The sequence below is a fragment of the Onychostoma macrolepis genome, chromosome 10, assembly GCF_012432095.1.
Source record: "Onychostoma macrolepis isolate SWU-2019 chromosome 10, ASM1243209v1, whole genome shotgun sequence".
Lineage (NCBI taxonomy): Eukaryota > Metazoa > Chordata > Actinopteri > Cypriniformes > Cyprinidae > Onychostoma > Onychostoma macrolepis.
In genome coordinates this window covers 13,099,847-13,124,992 of record NC_081164.1, presented here as the reverse complement: position 1 = coordinate 13,124,992, position 25,146 = coordinate 13,099,847, and the positions used below count along the sequence as shown (strand labels likewise).

Here is a 25,146-nt window from a genome sequence, read left to right as displayed (position 1 = left end):
GTCATCTTGGAGCTTAAGAACCATGTATTTCTCATCTAGAGTACGGTTCCATCAATAGATCAAACTAATGCCACAAAATATGTCTTACTACAGCTCACCATAAACCACCTGCTTATAATTCACACTCCAGGAAGGAGAGAGAGGTATTAGTTACGCCTCTACATTGCTTACATACTGATTTTGTGTGGTGTGAAACAGTCCCCAGAGTGTTGCGTAAGATTGGTTCACAAGGAAGATGATGCTTATCTTGTGATGTGAATCTCCCCACAACTGCAGCAGAGCCCTTTCTGTCCTCAGCAGCAGGGGCTCACGGCTGAAACACTAAAACAGCACATCTGAATTATGAGCTCTCCAGCGCTCAAACATCGGCCCACAGCAGGTCAAAAGAGCTCTTACCTGTGAAGACAAAAGAAAGAGAAGAAAAACAGTAAGATTCACAGTCAGATGCATCACAACTTTAACTTTACCAATAATTATGAAGGTTTTACCACAAACTAGGGTCATATCAATACCAAAATTGATTACCGAAACTGGGGCTGTCAATAGATTAAATCTTTCAAACTGCATCAAAAGCCATATAATTAAATGCAATTAAATATATATATACATATATATACACACACACACATATACACACACATATATACATATATATATATATATATATGTGTGTGTGTGTGTGTGTGTGTGTGTGTGTGTGTGTATATATATATATATATATATGTGTGTGTGTGTGTGTGTGTGTGTGTGTGTGTGTGTCTGTGTGTGTATATATATATATATATATATATATATATGTGTGTGTGTGTGTGTGTGTGTGTGTGTGTGTGTATATATGTGTGTGTATATATGTGTGTGTGTGTGTCTGTGTGTGTGTGTATATATATATATATATATATATATATATATATATATATATATATATATATATGATAAAAATCTAAATCAATCAAGCCTTTAAATAAATACATAAATCAAGGTTCAGGGTTGTTATTGTTAACTAAACCTAAAATCACAACAACAATAATAATAATATTAATATCAATAATAATAATACTTTACATAAAACAAATATTACCTGAAACAAAGATAAATTAAAATTAAAATTAATTAAAATATAAAATAACACTTTCTTAATTTCAGTTAGTCAAAATTATTTCTAATTTTCATTAAATTTAATTTGAAGAACAAAAATAAAATAAAATTTAAATAAAATAATAATACAAATTACAACATAAAACTATTAAAACTTTAAAATAAAACAATATTAACTAAACTAAAATAAAACAAAAGTTAACTATAAAAAAATAATGATACTAAAATAACACTAATCAGGATTTGATTTATAGAGAAAATACACAATGAACCAGTTATGACATTACATTTGTAAAATTTTTAAAAACAAAATCATACATTAATGCATTAACTTTTGTTTGTCTGACCAGTGGCAGGTGAATCATGGACATAAACAAATGCTTTTTAGTGAATCAACAACATACAGTACAACCAGTTTAGTCCTGGTGAGTCATAATCAAAGCTGGTTCATTTGAATGAATCATTCAAAAAGACAAACTCAGAAGTTACCACTTGAATCAGTGGAACCCTTCACTAATGCATTAACTTTTATACACCACACTGCCAACTGTACAGAATAACACCACAATGTCGTCAAGGTCAGGTACAAAATGAGCTAAATCATACTGATTTACGAGTGCAACCAAACTACAAACAGAGACTTGGATTCAGAGTGAATTCTGAAGTAAATAAAAAAGATTTCCACTGTCAAAAACACATTTCTGCAAAATGCTTTAGCCATTTGCATTGCAATATTTCTGTCATATGTGTGCACGAGTTGCATAGCAAACACACACTGTGCTCTCCGGGGCCGCTTTAGCCCTCAGGACAGCCCTCATTCTGTACTCCTGCTGTGGTCACTCTGTGGAAATGGTGAATAATGACCCTGAATTCTGTGCCATTATCACAAAAACCTCCCTTTCTCGGCGTGATTACAAGCCAGCTGTTCCCTTCACCCCACCAGCAGACATTAAAAAAAAGCGTGCGGCCCCTTAATGAACAGTGACTGTCACAGCGGTCCTCGCATCTAAAGAGCATGCTAACCCTACGGCTGCTCAACAATCCTCCCCACCAGGCTGTCAGCACGCCTGAGGCCTTTTTTTCAATACGTAACATCACATTAAAGCTTTGTAGGGCGAATGGTACCCACACTTATCAGGACTTGGCATGCCAGCTAGTGGGAAGCCTCGGGACAGGAGGACACCTATGGCATGCATTTTTCATGCGCTCATAACTGCCAACCAAAGCCACGGAGAGAGTCTGGTCTTCGGCTGAGCTGAAGATTTACAGCTCTACCTTCCGTTCCCATTCTGGAAATAAACTCTTTAACATAATCCATAAAGCAGCACCGATAAAGGCAAAGTGGTAGCCTGCATTTTATTACTTAGGCCAATGCATTTTTCTGTCAAATGTATTTAATTTCATTAGCTGCAGTAAGTGTGATGATGGGTTATTACAAAAATATAATAATAATAATAATAATGCTAAAAAATGGGTACGACATCAGTCATGATATACATGTTGAAATAAAATAAATAAAAGCAGATATATCTTGAAATAAAAGAGCTTGATATAAATGAAAATATAACAAATAGAAAAAAAAAAAAAGATAAACTACACATTAACAACACAAGTACATCCTACCAACTGTAATGGTTTTATATGTATATGAAGGCAAACTGTACATTTACAACAGAAGTATACCTGTATCTTATGTTACAGTTATAACATCATAGCATATAACATATAGCTGCCGATGTGTACAAATGAAAGCACAGTGATCAGCCAATCATAACTGACCATTCGCAAGAGCTTGATTGACAGGCAATCTGACCAATCATAGAGCTGAATCCGTCATCTTGTCTGACAAAAAATCAGACAGGAGAGTAGATTAACTTCGGTTGACTTATGCTGCCTTCACATGCTCTCGGAATTATCGTAAATACGAGTTTCCTATGAAAAAGTGCACATGAATGCCATTTGGTGTCGTGCTTACCACTGGGAAGTTCAGAACTAATTAAGATACCCAAATTCCCGAGATGGGCGGGCCTTAAACTTTAAACATGGCCAATGGGAAGGATTTCTGCTGTGTATGCTTTATTAGTTGTTGTTTTTTTGCCCCACACAGCTTTATACAGTGGTAGGTATGGCTGAAAACTATTATCATTTTAGTCCGTAAGCAACCTTAACTTGTCAACATTATGCCTTTGTTGTGAATGTGATTATAAACAATGCCATCCTCCATTCTTTCTGACAACAAAGCACCTGTACACAACAAGCTCACAATCACAAAGTGGGAATCATCAAATTTCCAATAGCACAATGAAGGCAGCATTAAGATGCTATCGGAATTATTGTAAATATGAGTTTCCTAAAAGGAAATTGGACGCGAACGGCCTCTCAAGTGGTATTTACTAATGGGAAACTCACAGATAATTTTGATACCTGAGCTTCCGAGCTGGGTGGGCCATAAACTTTAAACATGGAGGGGCAACTATTGCTGTGGTCAATGCTATTCTTTATTCTTTATTTTTACTCTATACTCTACTTTACTCTGTACTATAATCTATTCTTTCTTTTAATTTTTTTCCACAACTACTACGCTAAAGTAGTGTATTTATTGGCTATATATGAACAACAATTTGAAGCATATTGTATGTTTTATAAACACTGAAATAAGCATGTTTTTTTATTGAAATTTCATAATCGTCAGCAAGCTGACTATCTAGCAAGGCGAATGTTTATATGCTTGATAACCAATGGGATGCTACATTTTATTCTTTCCGAGAACAAAAAGCACTTAAATGTGACAAGCTTGTTATCACGACTTCAATCGGAAATTTCCGATAGCACGTGAAGGCAGCATTAAACTTGAAAAATGTTGTGTATTGACGTCTTTCTGTGGTTGAAATAAAATATGTTCTAATGTTCATTCATGTTTATTTCATGCTTTAAGTAAATATGAAAAGACGGTCGGTTCATGTGCCGCTTGAACAGAGGCGCTACAGCAATCTGTCACGATATATTAAAGAGCCACAAAATGCAATTTATTGTTTGAATTTCTTTAAAAAATGACTGAAAATGATGAGACCAAAATAGAACTTTTTGGTCATAATTCCACTAAACGTGTTTGGAGGAAGAAGAATGATGAGTACCATCTCAGGGCGACTGCACTGTATTAAGGAGAGGATGACCGGGGCCATGTATTGCGAGATTTTGGGGAACAACCTCCTTCCCTCAGTTAGAGCATTGAAGATGGGTGGAGGCTGGGTCTTCCAACATGACAATGACCCGAAGCACACAGCCAGGATAACCAAGGAGTGGCTCTGTAAGAAGCATATCAAGGTTCTGGCGTGGCCTAGCCAGTCTCCAGACCTAAACCCAATAGAGAATCTTTGGAGGAGCTCAAACTCCGTGTTTCTCAGCGACAGGCCAGAAACCTGACTGATCTAGAGAAGATCTGTGTGGAGGAGTGGGCCAAAATCCCTCCTGCAGTGTGTGCAAACCTGGTGAAAAACTACAGGAAACGTTTGACCTCTGTAATTGCAAACAAAGGCTACTGTACCAAATATTAACATTGATTTTCTCAGGTGTTCAAATACTTATTTGCAGCTGTATCATACAAATAAATAGTTAAAAATCATACATTGTGATTTCTGGATTTTTTTTTTTTAGATTATGTCTCTCACAGTGGACATGCACCTACGATGACAATTTCAGACCCCTCCATGATTTCTAAGTGGGAGAACTTGCAAAATAGCAGGGTGTTCAAATACTTATTTTCCTCACTGTAAACTAAGCCAAGGTCTTTGGGAAAGAGGTTTGGTAAGTTTATAATTACGTTCCACAGGCGGGTGATCAGTCCGGTGGTAGAGACGTCTTCCACTGGTGATGCAGACTGCGTGCAGTGGGGAGGGCACAGAGTTGCGTTCCGGTAGCTGTCAATGCGCTGACCTGGAGGATGCTAAACTGCTGTTGTGCCACAAAGGGTCCTTAGAGCATGGACCGAGCAGCTGGGTCAGGTGGGTCTTCACGGGGTCCTTTGCAGCCTGGCTGCGTCGTTGAGGAGCCGTAGGTTTCAGGCAGTGTCTGCCACTGCGGAGGTCCTTTGCGGACTGGGCTGTGCTGCTTTCGGAGCGGCAAGAGTCAGACGGGGTCCGTCACTGCTGGGTCCTTTGCAACTGAAGGGCAGCCAAATGCGATAAGGAAGGTTTGCTCAGGAGCTGAGTTAACTGTCTTGAAATCTCTTTCCTCATCAGGCCAGAGACTCAGAACGTCGTATCTGCTACTGTCTCTCTGGATGTATCAGAGACTCAGAACTTTGGTGTTTCTGTTAGTGTCTCTCTAGATGAAAGATTCAGAAACGGGGAATGTTCCTGTTGCTGCCTTCCCGGTAACAGGACTCAGTCTCAGAACAAGGAGTGTCTTTTGGGAAGGTACCTTTATCTCTTTTTGATGAGGAGGAGATTGGAATCTGGCGCCTCTCCGTTCCAGGAATGTGATTGGCCACTTGTGTCCAAGGTGGCCATGATGTTGCCCGCCCTAGTGTGGAACTCATTTGCATACAGTGGAGTACAAAGTTAAACAGTGTCTTTAACATTTCACCCATGCAATATTTCTTTACCAAACCTCTTTTAAACTATTATCAGCATCATAAGGAGCAAAAAGAGTCCAAACATGATAGGAAACTGTTGAACTATCACTTATTCATACCATAATATGTTAATAGGCCTGCTTCCGTGAACTGTTGTGTTAACAGTCAATGGCCATCAACATAAACTGTACTTCATCTGAGGATGAAGTGAATCCCTTGCAGTTTGCATCCATTTAAGGTCTCCAAACATGGGTATGAATGGATTTGGATAGATCTGTTTGGCCTTTATTTGTTTCAGCCACTGCTGTTGCATCCAGAGATCTAGATGAATTTTTATGGCAGTCATTTCCTAAACCTTAGGATTGGGTGTGATGGTGAGGGTCAACCCGTAGTCCAATGAGAAGTCCTCTCTTAGGTGGTCGTGGATGCAGAAGGTCTCCCTTCCTGTCCTGTTAGAGGTGTCTGGCAGTTGTCTTGGCATCTTATCTGATGGTTCTGAACATCTTTTTATGTTCCTCCACCAAGATCCAATCACAGTGGGGCACATCTCCCTCCACACCGGCAGGTGGAGAGGCCCTGCCATAAACTGGTCCTTGGAATGCCAGTTTGACTGTTGTTCACTACATCAGTTTCCTCTTTGCTCCACGATGCATTTTTTACTGCGTGAGAACATGATGTGTAGTGTGAGAGCGGCATGGCTTGTTGGACATAGCAACAGTAACTAAGGAGGGCAGGTTTTTTTGAGGGGTCAATAGAGGTTGTTTACATATAAAAGTCTTAAAGGAAAAGTTCACTGAGAAAATAACTGACTTTTTATTCAACATTTGGTTATTCTTGTTTTAAAGACAAAAACGTTTAAAAATTCAATATTATAATAGTTAATAGTTAATATAAAAAACAGTGTAACTATTTATAAATTATGAAAAATACTTTAAAAAAGAAAGAAAAATTAAGACAAAACATAAAAGAAAAAACAGCAAAAACAATTGTTGTAAAAACATCTGAAAAATTACAAATTATGAAAAATCACGTATCCCATGGTGGCAAAAACAGTCTGTGCAATTCTAAGAGTCAGAGAGAGGGTTTAAAACGGCCTCGTGAAACTAAATCACAATGTTTTGGAACCAACTAATATTATAAACGGGCATCAGGGAAAAGAATAAAAAGCTACAAAAGTGTTGCATATGGCCCCTTTAAAAGTACAGAAGGCATTTTGGCTATTTTCCATATTAAAAAAGAAAGAGTTTTCTAAGAGGAAAGGAAAATCTGGAGTTTGTGCACGATATGCTTCTCTTGGCTTTGTGGATAGCTTTGGGTATATCGATCGAGGGGTGTTTTGGGATGTTTGGGAGCAGGCTGTGAGGAGCATATGAAAGGTTATGTGTTGGAAAAGGTCTCAGCACTAGAGTGGAGCTGCAGGTTTGTTTAGCTGTGCTGTTCTGAATGCTAAAACAGGAGGGGAGGCCACAGCGTTCCTGCAGCCACTATCAGTGCTGTCAGACCCAAGGTACTGCTGGAATGCTCAAAGCGTCTGTGCTACACAAGCCAATAGACAAGCACACGGCTGCATGCGTATGCACATGATAGCTGAGACTCAAGAACTTCAAATACTAAGTTCAAGTTTGATATGCAATTCTGTCCCACCTCTACAGAAGTATTGCAGCAAATCATGTGAAAGCACTGCAATGAGCACGCTAAACCTTTAGAGATTTCAACATTTTCTGAAGAAAATGTGAATAATATTTGCCCATGCAAAACATGCTGCCACCAATCGTGTCACAGTGGTTGCCAGAGCACTGCTATATGGTTTCTAAGGTATTCTGAGTGGTTATAGTGCACTACTACAGAACTTGATTGCAAGGGTGTTTTGGGTGGTTGCTAGATAGTTACAAGTCCATTGTCCATTGAATATTTGTATAGTAAATAAGTGAAAATCATTTAGATAGTATAGAAAAAAAATGGAAAAGTAACTATTAGTGTCTGTAGAACAATCAGTGTGAGACACTGGACTTTTATAATTAATTAACAATACATATATAACAATAATAAATTAACAATAATATACAGTATATCGGTACCACATAAAGAAAAAGAAAAAAAATACTGGATATTATGCACATTTTCATTTATATTTACATTAATTTTGCTGTCAACTAGCATAATAATTAGCACTATTGATTTAACAACACAGTTTAAATGTATTCTTTGGTAAATTTTAAAATAAATATCCATTTTTCAGATCCCTAAATGGACTTGCAGCATGTAGATTGATTGATTTAAATAATTTTAAAATATAAAAAGTTAATAAACATTTAGTAGTAGAATATATAATCTTGATTAATACTGGATACTGTAGCATAGAACTTTTGGGAAAAAAATAAATAAATAAAATAAATACAATTAAATTAAATTAAATTAATATAAAAATACAATTACATGATATTTTAGTTAAATCATCAGTTATAGCTAGCATTAAAATAATTGTTACATCTCTAATAATTTATAAAGAGCAACAGTGGAAGTGCTCCATTAATATTTTCTTCTTTAAACACAGAAGATATGATATTAAGACTGAAAGCATTGAGAATACTCTACCCCTGTGTTCAAAGTTTATAAAGAGTCAAACCAAGGACACTTAACATGAATTCATCCATCACGCCACTTTAAAAGAGTAAATGGAATAGCGTATATATATAGTCGTTACGTATTGTCAAGTATGGTGACCCATACTCGAAATTGTGCTCTGCATTTAACCCATCCAAGTGCACACACACAGCAGTGAGTAGTGAACAAATGCACACACACACACACAGTGAACACACACCCGGAGCAGTGGGCAGCCATTGCTCCAGCGCCCGGGGAGCAATTAGGGGTTCGGTGCCTTGCTCAAGGGCACCTTAGTCATTCAAGTTCATTCACAATCCCCACCGGCGCGAGAATCGAACCGGCAACCTTCAGGTTACAAGCCCGACTCCCTGACCATTAGGCCATGACTACCCCTATATATATCTAATTTTATATACTAAAATTTATATATATGGCAAATCTTCACATAAACATTTGAATCGGTCTCCAAGGGCTCATACATGTGAAGTGGCCCTTCAACCTCGATCTCAACTGATAGACAGCACCTTTCAGATTCTTGTGAAATCTATAGGACTTCACAGGACAATTACTGTGGCTGGAGACGAATGAGGGCAAATAGATGGGGGGAGGGGGGTAATCTAAGGCCATCCCTTGTTAAGAGTCACATCAGAAAACACATCACCCCCACCAACAATGTACCCCGTTGAATGACTCGGGATAGGTTACTGGCCTTCCCCTCTGATTGGTCGAGACAGATAATTAAGTTGTCACCCTGGGCCCTCAATGCGGCATGCTGGGAGAATGACACAGCAGGGACTCTTGCTCGCCATTCATATAGTTGATGTGGCCTTTTCAAACCCTCTCTTTCTCTCTCTCTCTCTGGCAGTGTGAAAGGTTCTGAAAGGCTGGATGAAGACAGTGACAGTAATAAGTGCAGAATATGTGCTGCTGATAACTTGCTACTTGGCTAGTTTCTAGATGTGCCAATAAATACAATCTAACAGTTCTGCAAGTGTAAAAGTGGGTACAAAGTGTGTTTTTAGTTATGTTTCTTCTCAGCTTGTTCTGTGCTTGCCAGTATGGATTTTGTGACTGATTCCAACATTCAACAGCATATTTCTCCTTTTAAAAATATCCAAAATATTTAACTATGTTACCACATAAATTTTACTTTCTATTGATGATATTTTTATGGCCTGTAATAAACATGAAAGAGATTTTAATAACTAAGCCAATGGATAGTTTTGTCCTCATATTACAGATCTTTTTTTTCTATAGGAGACTTCTAGGGTGCTTGTCATTCTGCATCGCCCCCTATGGCTCAGTGTGGGCACTGCAGGATATTAAGATGCTGGCAAAGCACACTAGGCAATGCGCCAAAAGAAATCTTGTGCCTGCCCTGATGTGTAACAGCCTTTAGGTATTAGAGCACTTTATCTGTGAGCCCCGAAGAGACGGATGTGACTGTGAGGAACCGGGTGAAGGACATTCTGAGAACTGAAATCACTTTCTTATAAGACTCAAAGGATGTAGCTGTGAAAAATTACTACCATCATATGTGAAGACGTCTGTGAGCTATAATCTCAGAAGTGGCCCAAACAGCTAGAAATCAACAGGAGCAGTATATATATTGTGTGTTTGTTTGTTTGTTTGTGTGTGTGTGTGTGTGTGTGTGTGTGCGCGCGTTCATTCCGGAAGAGCAGAAATGTCATCCTGAGTCGTGGACAGCTGAACATCACACACATATGTGCTTGAACCTAGAATGATTAGACAAAATTAACACACACACACACACACACACACACACACACACAAACTCACCTCTAACATGCACAATGTAGTGTATACAGACAGAAAGCAACCAACCAACCAATAGGACAGTAAAGATAAAAATAATCATTCCTTCTTATCACAAACCTCACACCCAAATGAACAGCTCTGTCAGCTCAGAGAGAGAGAGAGAGAGACAGAGCGAGAGAAGGTATGAAAGAGATGGTTGCTGTATCCCTTTCAGACACAGTGGATAAGGGTGTGAAATGGTTTGCTTGTCTCTTAGCAAAACAAGCTCTAACATCTCAGATATTTCATTGCCTCAAGTTTTTTTTTTTTTTTTTCTTAAGTGGTTTCTCTTTCTGCAGATGTGGTTGCCATAGCGATGGTGGGGATGTAAGGGAGGATGGTGTGTGTAGGGGGATGTTTGGAAAGAGTGCTGGTGGGATTGGTGAGGTGGTATGAGCGCAGGTAATTTCTGCACCTGTTTTAAGTGATAACACACATGGACCAGACACACAAACCCGCACACGCTCACATATTCTGGCACGGGAAAACAGTTAAATCTGAGGTAGTGCCTTCGCAGGTATTCCTACCTGCCTCTGAACTCCATGGATTTCACAACCAACCAATCAGCTTAGCCAAAGGAGGCTGGGTTTCTTTTTGATGGAAAATGGGAAAAGTCATTAAATAAATACACTGAAATGTAAATAAATCCTAGGACAATTTCACAGTAACAGTGTTGTTTTGTTTTGTGTTGTTACTGTTATTCATGTTATACTATAATCAAGAGAAGACGAGGGGAGGGGAAAATAAATGAGTTGAGACAAGATGATGAGAAGAGAGGAGACAAGACAATGAAAGTTGAGACAGGAGAGACAAGACGACAGACATGTTGAGGAAGGAGGCAAGAAATGAGGGGAGAAAAATGATAACATGATAACAAAAAAGAGGAGAGGAGAGGACATGACAAAAAAGAGAGAGAAGAACAGAAAAAGACATAAGACAAGATGTCAAAGAGGAAAGGAGATGAAAATGTTGAATGGAGAGAGAAGAAACACGTATGGAAAAAAAGTTAGAAGAGGAGTCCAACAAGAGACAAGATGATAGGAGAACAGACAAAATAATGATAGGAGAGGAAAAGAGGCAGGACAAGACAAAGACAGGAAGAGATGGGTAGAGACAAGAGATGTAGATAAAATGCTGAGTAAAGAGAAGAGACAAGAAATGCATGAAGGTGAGACAAGATGATAGAAAAGGAGGAGACTAAATGAGAGAGGCATGGATGGAAAAAGTTAAGAGGAGCAGAAAACAAGAGACAATGTGAAGAGAATAACAGAGAAGAGATGATTAAGACAGGAAAGGGGACCAAAGGTGGAGAAGATGAAACGAGATAACAGTAGACAAGAGGAGAGACATGGATGAAAAAGTTTAGGTAGAAGAGGAGACCTTGAAGAGACAAGATTTGAGAGGAGACAATGTAATGAAATGATAAAAGAGGAGACAAAACAAGAAAAGATGAGACCGGTAGAGACGAGATGAGAGACATGGAAGAGAAAGCAGAAAACAGGAGACAATGAGGAGAGAAGAACAGAGAAAAATAGATGAGACAAGTTGGCAAAGAGAGGAGCAGAGACAAAGGGAGAGAAAATGAGAGAAGAGGAAGGAGATAAGGTTATGGAGAGGTGGATGAAAAGGAAAAGAAACAATGAGAAGAGAGGAGGTGAAAGAAGGTCAAAATTAGATGAAACTTGAAAAAAAAAGTTGACAATGAGGCAATGAGGAGAGAAGGAATGAGAAGAGATGAGACAAGATGACAAAGAGAGGAGATAAAATGAAAATGAGAAGAAAATAAAACACCCAAGAAATGAGAGAAGACAATGATATTCTATTCAGTACAAATACATTTCCCCATGATAATTTTAGTTCTCACAATTCTTGGCCAATGAATTTTCATGATCTTTCCCTGACTTTGGGAGATTTTCTTTTCTTTTCTTTCAGCTTAATCATTTGTGAAATGGGGAGAAATCTATTTCTAGTTGTACATGAACAATATTTTGCCAGTTTATAATTTTGCAAAAGCTTAGTGTGGAAATCCTGTAGTCTGTGTGTAGTGATGAAATATTACATGCGTTCACACACACATAAACATACAGACTCATTAGAACATATATATCATAAAATCCCTGAGTCAAAAGAGCTTTTGTAACTAATCAATGTGGCAGAGAGTTTTTCCCACTATGCATGGGAAAAGCAATTATTCCAACTAAAAAGCAGCATTACTGAAATAATCACCTATTAGTTGCAAAATACAACACTGTGTTTTACACAGACCACAGGGAATTGATCCTCCGTTACTCCTCTCCATAATTGGAAATAATAAGTGTGAGATGGCCAAAAGAGAGCCTCTCTTTTCTCATCTCGCACAGCCACATTTAAAGCTGGCCACCTGAGACACAAGACAGCTGACTGCTCTCATCGATGAGAAAAGAGAGAGAGCGCTGTCCTGGCACACTGGCCACACCTGAGACCCATACACCTGGTCTTCACACCTGGGTCACATGTTCTCACTTATGCTTCCTTTTTTGGGGGCAGGCAAGGACAAATGGAGATCAGGTGATCAGAGTGATCTTTCATGAATGACCGTTTTTCTAGGAACAACCTCTTTATTGTAGTGAGAACATTTTCTAGTAATAACATAGTTTTTATAACACTAACAACATAAAAACATGTTGTAGCATGCATTTAAAAGCCAAAATTGTTATAACAAGGCGACTGGGACAGAGTATCTCGGAAACAGCAAGTTTTCCAAGGGGGGACAAACCACAAACTGGCGACAGGGTGTTGGGTGCCCAAGGCTCATTGATGCAGAAGGGCAACGAAAGCTATAACATCTGGTCCGAGCCAACAGAAGATCTACCATAGCACAAGTCACACAAAATTTGTAATGCCGTTCCAAATGCAGGTTCAGGAGGAGTCTAATCATTCAGTCCCAGCACATCATTACAAGCTTATAAAAGCAGCAGTCCCACCGACAATTCTTCCAGCATCTCTCCACCTCCCCATCTTCTCCTCTACTTCTGTCATTTTCCCTCTATGTAGTACCACAATTGGGGGGTTGAACTCAGACTTCAAGCCGAGCCTTGGGTTTAAGCCTCCGCTAAGGACTGCAAGCCATGTTCATGTACCATTAACTATTAACACTGGATGGCAGGTGAACTCGTGAGATAATGGTTATAGAAGGAATGTGTCCGAACCCACACTGCATCACACTCTACTTCTTATGGGGTTGCATAGTGGCAGACCATACACAGGTCAGCCTGTAGGTTGACCCCTGTCCAATGTCTAAAGTGCCTACAATGGGCACATGAGTGTCAGAACTGACCTTTAATCAGTGGAAGAAGGTTGCCTGCTCCAATGAGTCGATTTTCTTTTAGATCACATGGATGGCCGTGTACATGTACAATGTTTAACTGGGGAAGTAATGGTACTGGGATGCATGGTGGGACAAGCCAGTGAAGGGGGTGTGATGCTCTTGACAATGTTCTACTGGAAAGCCCTGTGTCCGGCCATTCATGTAAATTTGACACATAATACTTACCTAAACGTTGCTGCAGATTTAAAGCATCTGCTGCTAATGTTTTGGTGCCAGATACCACAGGATACCTTCAGGGGTCTTGTAGAGTCCATGCCTTGGTGAGGTGGTGCTATCTTGGCAGCACACAGAGGACCAACAGCATATTAGGCAAGTGGTCATAAGGTTTTGGCTCATCGGTGAATGAGGTATATATACAATTTTTGTCCTGACCACTAATCAGTTTCTGGACCCTCACCACAACGGTTCGAGATGTCATTATCAGGCTTATCACAGAACAGATGAGAGCATATAGCATAAAAGAAAAGTGTGAGAGAGGGGGGAGGCAGAAAGAGATAAACTGAACCAGAGCAACAGAATAAGAGATAATGACAGTGTCTCGCACCCCAGACTTCCCTACAGTATCAACTTATGTGAGTGCAGATTCTCCTGAGAGCAATCAGTGTCTAAAGAACACATGTAAGTGCAAAATCGTTCTTCCTCAAACAGCAGGGTGAAGGTGATACCCGCCATTTTAGCCCACGCTGACATCACTGTAATCAGACACTCTTGAGACCTGCTCTCAGACCAGTCATTTTCACATATTAAAAAAAGGAGCCAGTAAACATACCCCCTCCCCTCCTACACTCTCATTCTCACACTCACTTCTTCTTGTCAGGAACTAACACTCTTGCAGAAAGGCAAATCACACTACATCTGACAAGACCTAAACATTTGCATCAGCCAATAACGTCAAACCACAGTATCATGAACTAAAAGCTTCACCCTGCTGTCATCCACTGCCTGCACAAGAGGATGGAAAAGCATTGAATGTAATCTCTTTAATCTGGGAAATTCCTGATCTGTTGGCTCTGATAATCTCATCTACTGACACAAACCAAATTTGGCTGAGCCCTCCTCTGTTAATTCTGTTATCATCATAATACCACACAATGCATGCATCCAGAACATAGAATCAGCATCGTCTGAGATCCTGATACCTTTTAATGCAACAGTCCTGATGTTTTTCATATTCATATTTAAAGGTTCTTAGATTAAATTGACCAAATGACCCTAAAAAAATAATAATGAACTGCAATTTGGTAATTAGTGGCACTAAAGGCAGACGTCCTATAAACCATCCAGAACACCCTCAATCAACTACCTAGGACATCCTTCAAAACCACCTTAAACCCAGAATACCCTCACAATCACCCAAAATGCAAGCAATCAACTAGAATAGCATAGCAATCACTTAGCAACAGTCTAGCAACCACCGAGAACACCCTCAAAATCACCCAAAACATGAGCAATCACTTAGAAACCACCTAGTACACCCCCACAATCACCAAAAACAAAAGCAAACACCCACAATACCCTAGCAATCACTTAGAAACAACTTAGCAACCACCCAGAACACCCTCAAAATCTCCCAAAACACTAGTAATTACCCCAAACACCCTCACTATCACCCAAAACATTAGTATTCACCCATAAGGTTCACCCAGCACACCCTCAAACCTCCCAAAACACTAGAAATGACCCAGAACACACTTACAATCACCCAAAACACAAGCAAACATCCAGAATATCATAGCAATCACTTAGAAACAACCTAGAAACCACCCAGAACACCCTCAAAATCTCCTAGAAAATTACACAGAACACCCTCACAATCACCCAAACACAAGCAAACGCCAATCATACCCTAGCAATCACTTAGAAACAACCTACCAACCACTGAGAACACCTTCAAAATAACCCAAAACATGAGCCATCACTTAGCAACCACCTATACCATCACAATCACCCAAACCATTAGTTACCACCTAGAATGCCCTAGCAAACACCCAGAACAATCTCACAATCACCCCAAAACACAAGCTAACGTCCAGAAAACCCTAACAATCACTTTGAAACAAACTAAGAACCACCCAGAACACCCTCCAAATTTCCCAAAACATTAGAAATTTACGGTGGCCAAAAGAGCTCAACAGGCTGCAAATAGAAAAAACACTTGCAAATTAAGAAAACAACTTCATCAATTTGACAACACGCACTGCAAATGCTCACAATACAACCAAATAAAGAAACGCACTGCAAATGCTCACAACACAATCAAACAAAGAAATGCGCTGCAAATAAAATTATTTATTTGGTTGTGTTGTGAGCATTTGCAGTGCGTTTCTTAACTTGTTTTTGCACCACCTGCTGTCAAACCAATGAAGATGTTTTCTTGATTTGCTGGTGCTTTTTCTATTTGCATGTGTTTTCTGAAGTTGCAGCATGTTGAGCTCTCTTGGCCACCGTAGAAATTACCCAGAACACAGATAATCACCCAAAACACAAGCAAACGTCCAGAAATTCCTTAGCAACCACGTAGAAACAACATAGCAACCACTGAGAACACCCTCAAAATCTCCAAGAACATAAAAAAAAAAAAAAAAACAACATTACACAGAACACCCTCAAAATCTCCCAAAACATTATAAATTACCCATAACACCCTCACAATCACCCAAAACACAAACACCCAGAATACCCTAGAAATCACTTATAAACAACCTAGAAACACTAGAAATGACCCAGAACACCCCATTGTCACCCAAAACATAAGAACACACACTAAAAGTAATTTAGCAAACACTTAGAAACAACATAGCAACCATTCAGAACACCCTCAAAATCTCCCAAGATATTAGAAATTACCCAGTACACCCTCACAATCACCCATAACACCAGTAAACACTGAGCAATGACCTAGCAACCATCCAGAACACCCTGAAAACCACTTAGCAACAACATAGCAGCCATCCAGAACACTCAGCAATCTAACAGCAATGCTCTGGAATCCAGCTATAAGACTTGATAATTGTGGCAGTGATCATTTTATTGAGAACATGTACAGTACAAAGTTACAAACATATATATTTTTAAAAGATTGCCATTGGAACCTTAAATAATGAGTGTATTAGTGAGAAAACAGGTGCCACCAACTGCTAGAATTTGTGAACTGCAGTTCACAAGTTAAAATCCAGTCCAAATCTGCAGGAAAGGTGGAAGAAACTAAACAGCTTATTTCAGATTTATCTGCTGTAACTAATCTGAGCCTCGTCCCGATGCCAGGGGAAATATCCTCTTCCTGGCAGAGTTAGCACTTTCACACAGCAGATTGGAAAGCTTGGCATGCATTTACACACGTAAATATCCTCAGAGAGATTCAAAACACCCGCATACAGTCAAACAGGTGATAGTCATTTGGCCCTGTGTTTATAGGCAAGGTCAGTATATATTTGTGAGTGCTACAAGAACTGGGCAATAAATCAAATATAGAATTTGCAAGTAATACAAAATTAAGCAATATTGTCAGTATTGCAGTGATTTTCCATATCTTGTTATTTGGCTGAAGTTTGGCCTCAACAACACGCTATTAGATTAGTTTTACAGTCCTTCCACGTTTCGCAATTTATAGATATACGAGTGTTGAGCCAGATGTTTTAATACCGTCTCTGTATGAAATTTCAGTAGCAAAAATTACAAATTGCATGCTTAATTAATTTTATTTAATCAGTTCCTAACTCTATATTGACACATACAAATTAAAATTGCAAAAATCATTTAAAACTAGATTAATATTTAATTCTAGTTTTCAATCAAACATTCTGAATCGAAATATCAGTTTGGTTGCAATTATTTAATTAAAAAAGTAGTGATACTATCTAATAATGATAATAATAATAATAATCACACACTGTTTTAGAACACATTATACCATTCACAAGTTTAGATAGTACAGCTAGGATAGTGAATGTATATATATATATATATATATATATATATATATATAGTAGATAATAATAGTAGATAATAATATCTTAATGATTATTTGATTATTACAGTTCAAAATAACAATATTTATTTAAAATAATATAATACAAATGTGTAATATTTAATGTGTAAATATCAAGATATATGTCAAATAATATCAATGTGAGTTCAGTAAATATTGATGTGTCTGTTTTTGGTTATTTATGAGCATAAACCAGACTGTATGTCTGCTTATATGAGTTTGCATGATAAAGTCACCAGTGATTGTATATGTGTGCGTCTTAGTGATTGAGTCATGTGCAAATGTGTGTGTGTGTGTGTGTGCTTGTTTGTATATGTGTACAGGTTCTCCTCTCCTCGGTGTACATACTCGATTTTAAACAGCTGTCTGAGGTGATGACTCTGAGGAAGATGGATGTGGTTTAGTGCCAAGCTGTCCAGCAGCCAATGTACACAGCCGTGTCCCAAAGCACCTCACACACACACACTGAAACAGCTTGTCTGACAGCTACAGGCCTTCACTGGACAATGCAACACTACAGAGGTTTGATAGAGTCTGTGCTGCACGGCACCCACAAAACTGGCTGTGTGCCAGCCTGCGAATGCCTGCACACCCACTGTAGGACACCCATATGTCTTTCTGCATTGAGAGACGACAACAGAGACCCGCATCCTGAAGGAAATCCATTCGCCATGATGAAACTCATCAGTAAAGGGTTATAACGGGCAGAAAGAGAGGGGTGACGCATGCCATGCTGAATCAGACGCCTGCCAATATGTGTATCTGTGCGGATTGTTTAGAGGGTTCAGAATGCTAGACAAAGACAGGAAAAAAAAGGGGGGATGTATAGTAGAAAATAAACAATTTGCTTCTCCATCTGTGGCTTTGAACAGCAGACAGAAACTGAATGCAAATACAGTTCAGTCTGTTTTGGACATGATTTATCATTATAGTTCTGGTGGGGCTCATGGAGAGGTAAACAGGATGCCTTTCCTTTCTTCCACAGGTGAAACAAGGACAGAAAGTAAGAGGAAAAACAACAGAACCATGGCTTTGTATGTTAAGCTGTGGTGCTCATATGGGAGTCAGGGTTCGAACCTGGCTCAAATCCCGCTTCAGACTGTTTTCTGTTTTCAAACCAAATTCCAAATTAAAATACAATAAAACAACCTTACTAATTAAGCTCAACTGAAACAGCAATGATAAAATAAATAAGAGCACCCCCCCCCCAAAAAAAAACAAAAAAAACAAAAACAATACAAAAACAAAACACTATAGAATGAAACATGCTGTGTTTCATACTAAAGGATACTGTTTTCTAGGAAATTAATGGTCAAAGTGGCCCATGCATAATGATGAGTGCAATCCAGACCCCATTAGATGCAGATATGGAATCATGCATCTTTTAATGCGACAGCTCTGTGTAAGGAAAAAATCATGTAGGCAGCTGAATAACAATGCAATTAACTTCACATCTGTAGGGGAAAATACATTGACATCAACAGCTCTAATGATGAAAGCAAATGGATAATATGAAGATAAGGTAAGCCTCAACACTACAGAAAAGCCACGGAGAGTCAACAACAAGACATAAAGAACTCTAATGGAATTATAAGTCCCCAAATCCTTCCCTGAGGAGCACAGCTGATCCCAGATCAACTTTAATACGCTGGTCTGATAAATTATAGAAAACTAATGATGTAAATGTCAACTAGAGTGTGTAGTAGAATTTATTTATTTATTGTATGTGTGTATTTTGTTTTAGTATTCACATCCTTGTAACTACACTCTAAAATAGTTGTAAAACTTGTAAATAAAGTTCATTGAACATATTTTACAAGACAATATGTCAGTTTTTCTACTTCAAAGTTTCACATTTTATTAAAGGCACAATATGTAAGAAATCACTAAATCACTAGAACAGAGTTATATATTTTGATGATTTGTGTACTTACATTATCCCAAATGTTTCAAAGAATATTTAAATCCAGAGAAATAGTCATTTTAAACAGTGGATCACCAAAGATGCTTTAATATGTGTTTTATTAGACGGGTGACAACCGCACAGAGTAACATTATAACGGAACTTTCAAATGTATCTAGTATGATAAAACAGCACTACTTTACCCCACATACGCACGACCGGAAGGAGTGGAAGTGGTCGACTGTGGCATAATAAAAGCTCCGCTGCTTTCGAGCCGTGTGTCACACTCGTCTCTCATTAGCAATTGCTTCAGCGGTCTCATTTCGCTTCGACGGCTTTCAGTCTCACCCTGCTTCATATTACGACGTTAATAAATCTTTAATATGTTAGCTCCATGAACATGATTTCTGCCCAAGTCCCGTCGGATTGCATCGACTGTGGGGATGAAGACGACAACTCCCATGATTCCACACTCAGTCACGGCATCATCAAACTACGCCTTTGTTTCATTTTTGAATGCGTGCCCTCTAGTGGCGAAAACTTACATATTGTGTCTTTAAATGTGCTACTTGCTACTTCTTTGTAATTGATTGTGAAATTTACTAGTCAAGTGAAAAGTGTTACTATTTTTTTTTCTTCAGTGTAGACTTACAGTGGAGAGGTATCAATTTATGAATAGAAAAATATGAAATGTATTATATGAATCTCTTTTCAAAATGAGAAATAAATGCAGTAGGTCTATTTAAATTCGTTTAAATTTTTTTCAAAAATATAGTTGCAAATGTAACTAACAGCAAATTTAAAAAATAATAAATCACTTTTTGAAGCAAATACACATTTAAAAACGTGGTATTTAAATATATCTAACAAAATAATACATTATTAATGCTTTTTAAGCTTTTTATTGGCTGTTCTCATATAGGGACTGTCCAATTCAACACAGTCTCATGGCAATACATAACTATATTTTTGTTGGCAAATTTGTGACAAATTTGCATGATTGTGTACAATCTGCCTCATCGAGGTTTGAATGCTTAAGGTGTTTTTTTTTTTTGTGTACTTTTTGTACAAATCAAATCATACAATATCACCAACTTGTAATACAAAATTTTGTATGAGACTGAGTTGGTCCAATTTAATTTTTAACTTGAAACGGACAATATTTTTTAAATGGTTTATACAAAACAACAACACAGAGCTCTCATCTAAAGTGGCTACTGAAAATGTTAAGCTGGTTAGACCTGATTCTGTGTGGCTCTGCGTCCTGCCGAGGTAAAGACCAGCCACTGAGAGATCAGGCTTCAAGTTAATGTTGACAGAACAGACGGAGACATATCAGAGAGTCTGCAAAGCCGAAAATGACTGAATCAGTCTACAACCGTGCACTGTCCCAGTGCCAAAACACACATACACACTTCTGTTGCTTAGTTACATTGTGAGTGATATCCCAGCTTGCTGTCTTATGGCTGTGGGATATATTTTTTTTCTTCATTAAGCTACTGAAACTGATAACAACAACAAGAATGCAAAACCATTATCAGCTATTTCACAGGACTACACTTCTCACTGAGCCACTGCGGTTCACAAGAGTGGATTTCACCCCTGGCAGCTTGTTGATGGTGCTTAGACATGTCAAAAGCTTCAGGACATATCATGCAATCATGCAAACACACTCTACCTGTCATTCTCTTTCACTAATAAGACAAAATCAGCAGGTTGCACTTTATTTTAAGGTGTCCTTGTTACACATTACATGTACTTACTATTATAATAACAATGAATTATGCAAAATTGCATGTAAGTAACCATATAGTAAGTACATGTAGTTAATTAAAATGACTCAGTACTTAAATGTATAATTACACTGTAACAAGGACACCTTAAAATAAAGTGTACCCAATCAGCACTCTGATATGACAACTTTTACAGATAGACTAGCAGTTGAACATTTGGATTTGAACACATGTGAACTGATGAGTCTCATGATCTTTTTTAACCTCACATGACTATGCAAGAACTTCTTTACAAAACTAAATGAGGTGAAGGGGATACTGAGACAAATGGGCAGAATAACACACAGAGAGAGAAAAAAAAAAGAGATAATAATTTTTTAATAATACATTTAAATTGTATAAATGTAATGTATATTTAATAAATTAATAGGTAACACTTTACAATAAGGTTCATTAGTTAACAACATTAGTAAACATGAACTAAGAATGAACAATACTTCCACAGCATTTATTAATCTTAGTTAATGTTAATTTCAGCATTTACTAATGCATTATAAGAATGCACCTCATAAAGTTGAATGAGAAAATGCCAAGGAATGGAGATGAATATGCCTCAGATAGATGTATTTGTCCCTGGCATCACAGCTAGTCTTGTATACATTTGCAACACAAAGTACAAAACAGCAGAATCATAACACATTTTGTCATAATACAAAGACTCACTGGGCAACTATGTAAAAATGCTCTGTCTGGCCTCCTTTTGTGATGCTGAAAGTTGGAGTGAAATGTGAAATTTCTCTCCCGCATCCTCCTGGCTCTTTCTTTCTCTTCCAATCACAGCGTACTCTCCCCAGCCATCGATGTAAAGGCCATTTGTCTTGTTCTGCAGAGATTTATTCTATCCAGATCAAGTTACGGAGCCACGTGGCCCCTGCCGCCCTCCCATCTCTCCCCACAGCGCTCTTGTAAGGGGCTTATTTACAAGCCAAACAACAAGCTTCCTTTTTCGATTCCCTATAAAGCACATGGGGGCTAGATAAGATGGTGCATCAGAGATAGAAAGGAAGAATAAAAGAAATAATGACACAGAAAGGCTTTAAAGTGCGTGCTGCTCTTTTCAGGATACTCGGAGGTCCAGTGAGAGCAAAGCAGATCGGAGGAGGTCGGGGAGCCTTAGAAAACTTTCCACAATGAATAAAAGGTGGAAGCTCAGAGAGCTGTGATGCCTTGAACTCTGCATGCAGCTTTATTCTGTAGCTTTTATCCGATGACCCCAATCTGCCGGGGTCGAAGGTTAATCAGGGTCATTTGCTTTTCTAATTACAGATACAAAACTCATCTGCCCAGACGCGCACACAGGCCAGAGGTGCCGCACACGCAGGTACACACACACAAACACACTCATTGGCACCTCTAGATGCTCCGGTATTACTGGAATGGAAAATGCATCATGTTCTTTTCTTTTGTTCTGATCTGCATTCATTTACATTTGCAAATTAGCTTCTGTCTTTCATCACCTGTTAGTGGCGTTGAATCTGTGAGCGCGTGTCTGCAACAACCCAGAGTGCATCTTTCATACAGGGTGGCACTGTGTAATAAGCTGTGCAAATGAGGAGTTGTAGGTAGGGCTGTGACGGTAGCAGATTTTTACCACCGCGGTGATAATGGACCAACTACCGGCGGTGACGCAGTGTTTATATATATATACAATATATATATATAGCGACCGTTAAAAATCATTTGAACTTTGTGTCAGCACGGCATAAATAAAACGAGGCATCAGTTTACTGTCGGGGATTTGTTGTGCCACGCCGCATCCATTGTAGACAGCATCACTGATTATAATGTATTGTGTTCTATTGACTATTGTATTTTGTCGTTCCGCGCAACGCCTCTCGCGTTCGGTGTAGACACGGTGTAATGGAAATGCCATGAATAGTGTTTGAGGTCATTTGAATTTTGTGAATTAACAGTCTAAATTAAACAATTTACAGCTAAATGGTATATGCAATAAATACCGAATTCTATTGCAACTGTTATTATTATTGCACTTGTATACAAAACTTTGTATTTTATGCTTGTTATAGAGTGTGTGTGACGTCACACACATTACCACCGGTGGCAATTAACCACCACGGTGGCGCGGTTGTTATGGCGACCGTCACAGCCCAAGTTGTAGGTTATTATTTTTTACATTTTCTGAAGAAATGTGAGTAGTGTGTAGTGCATAACTCACTGGAATAAGTTTCATATTTAAAGTTTAATACTGAGGTTAAGGTTTTATTCATAATTTAATGTATATGGGGTGTGGCGTCAGCAAGAATTATTATTATTTTTTTTTTCAAACTTTTTAATTAAAAAAGGATGCATTAAATTTATCAAAAGAGACAGTAAGGACTTTTACAATGTTACAAAAATATATTTTAAACAAATGCTGTTCTTTTGAACCTTAAAAAATGCATTGATAAAAGTAAGAAATGCTTCTTGAACAACAAATCAGCATATCAGAATGATTTCCGAAGGATCACATGACACTAAATCTGTAGTAACGGAAAACAATTTTAAATTGTAATAATATTTCACAGTGTTAATGTTTTACTGCAGTTTTGATCAAATAAATGTAGCCATGTTGAAAATATTTCATACATTCGTTCAACTTTTAAATGGTAAAGACTATGAATAAATGGAATAATTATAATTCCATAAATTCTAATAATTAGTAGTGCTGAGCAATGATTTAAAAAAAAAAAATATCTCTATATTTATATATATATTTTTTTATTTGTATTTATATATGTGTGTGTTGTGTATATTTATTATGTATATATAAAGACACACACATACAGTCTATATTTAGAAAATATTTACATGCATTTACACGTATATATTTATATTCATATACAGTATAATTTATATTATATGTAAATACATTTAAAATATAAGCATACAATTGTTTCATAAATATATACATGCATGCATGTGTGTGTGTGTATTTATATATACATAATAAATATGCATAAATATAATTTGCATACAAACTTTTAAAACGATTAATCGTTGCCCAGCACTAATAATTTGTAAGCTAACACATGTCCCTGCTTTTGTTCTGAATGGTGCATCTTACCCCAAATGTCTAATTTGACTTTTTCACTTCAAAATAAGCACTTTATTTTTACTGTATAAATACAAAACTATTCAGATGGAATGGATCTCACAAATGTAGATGTACACATAAAAAAAAGAATATAAAAGCCACTCTGTGTGTATATTTTCAGTAACATAATTCTATTAAATGTTTGGATTCTGTCTGCATGCTCAAAATAAGCATTATCTGTGAGATACTTCAAAGTCTTTACATTATCATTACATACATGTCAATTATGAATGACAACTTTTATAATAAAAACTTGACAGTTGTCTTTCAGCTTGAGCACATTTGTCTGCAGGCATACTGTTTCTTGATTATGAACTTCATTAGCGTTAAACATTTCACAGAATAGTGCTCATGATTAATGCCTGAGTAATTTCTGCTGTTATACAAATTTGAGGCTTGAGTCATAAAAGCAATTCCATCTAAACAATGGTCATTTTCTAAACAAAAAATCATTTGATATTGTATTTTCTTTCGGTCCAGTGCACTCTCTGACCCACCCTTTCTTTGTGTTTCTTCTGGACAAATTAAAGGTTACACATAAACGTCTCTGAACGGGCTCTCCTGTGAAATCAGATGTTTTATAGTAATTGCCTTCCGCTCAGGAATCAGTTTTGCTGGAGGCAGTGAATCTGCTCTCAGATCTGGACTCTTTGTTTACCGCTCAGCGCCTTTCCTGACCTGGTCTAAAGATCAGCAGGCCTATGAGAGATTTACTGCTCATAGCTACTCACCTCAAAACTCAGTCTTCACACACAAAATACTCCAGACCTCACATCCGTAATCTCGCTCACAGACACTACAAAAGACAATCTGATTATTGCAGAAAGCCTTGAGCATCACAGGAAGCAAATCAAACATAGTGGGCCCAAGGTTTTTTTTTTTTTTTCTTTTTCTTCTTTTTTTCTGAT

At 37.9% G+C, this 25,146-nt stretch overlaps 1 protein-coding gene across 8 annotated transcripts in view; it reads right to left on the bottom strand.

The window, feature by feature from the left end:
- Positions 1 to 25,146, bottom strand: part of cadm2a (cell adhesion molecule 2a) — a 423,456-nt gene that overhangs the window by 248,381 nt on the left and 149,929 nt on the right. For 3 of the 8 annotated variants that reach the window (XM_058788808.1, XM_058788806.1, XM_058788805.1), the window contains one exon: positions 176 to 396. The exons of 4 other annotated variants lie outside the window; for them this stretch is intronic. The gene's annotated coding sequence lies outside the window, so the exon portion shown is untranslated. The remainder of the gene's footprint in view (positions 1 to 175; positions 397 to 25,146) is intronic. One more of the 8 variants, XM_058788807.1, reaches the window with a different exon arrangement.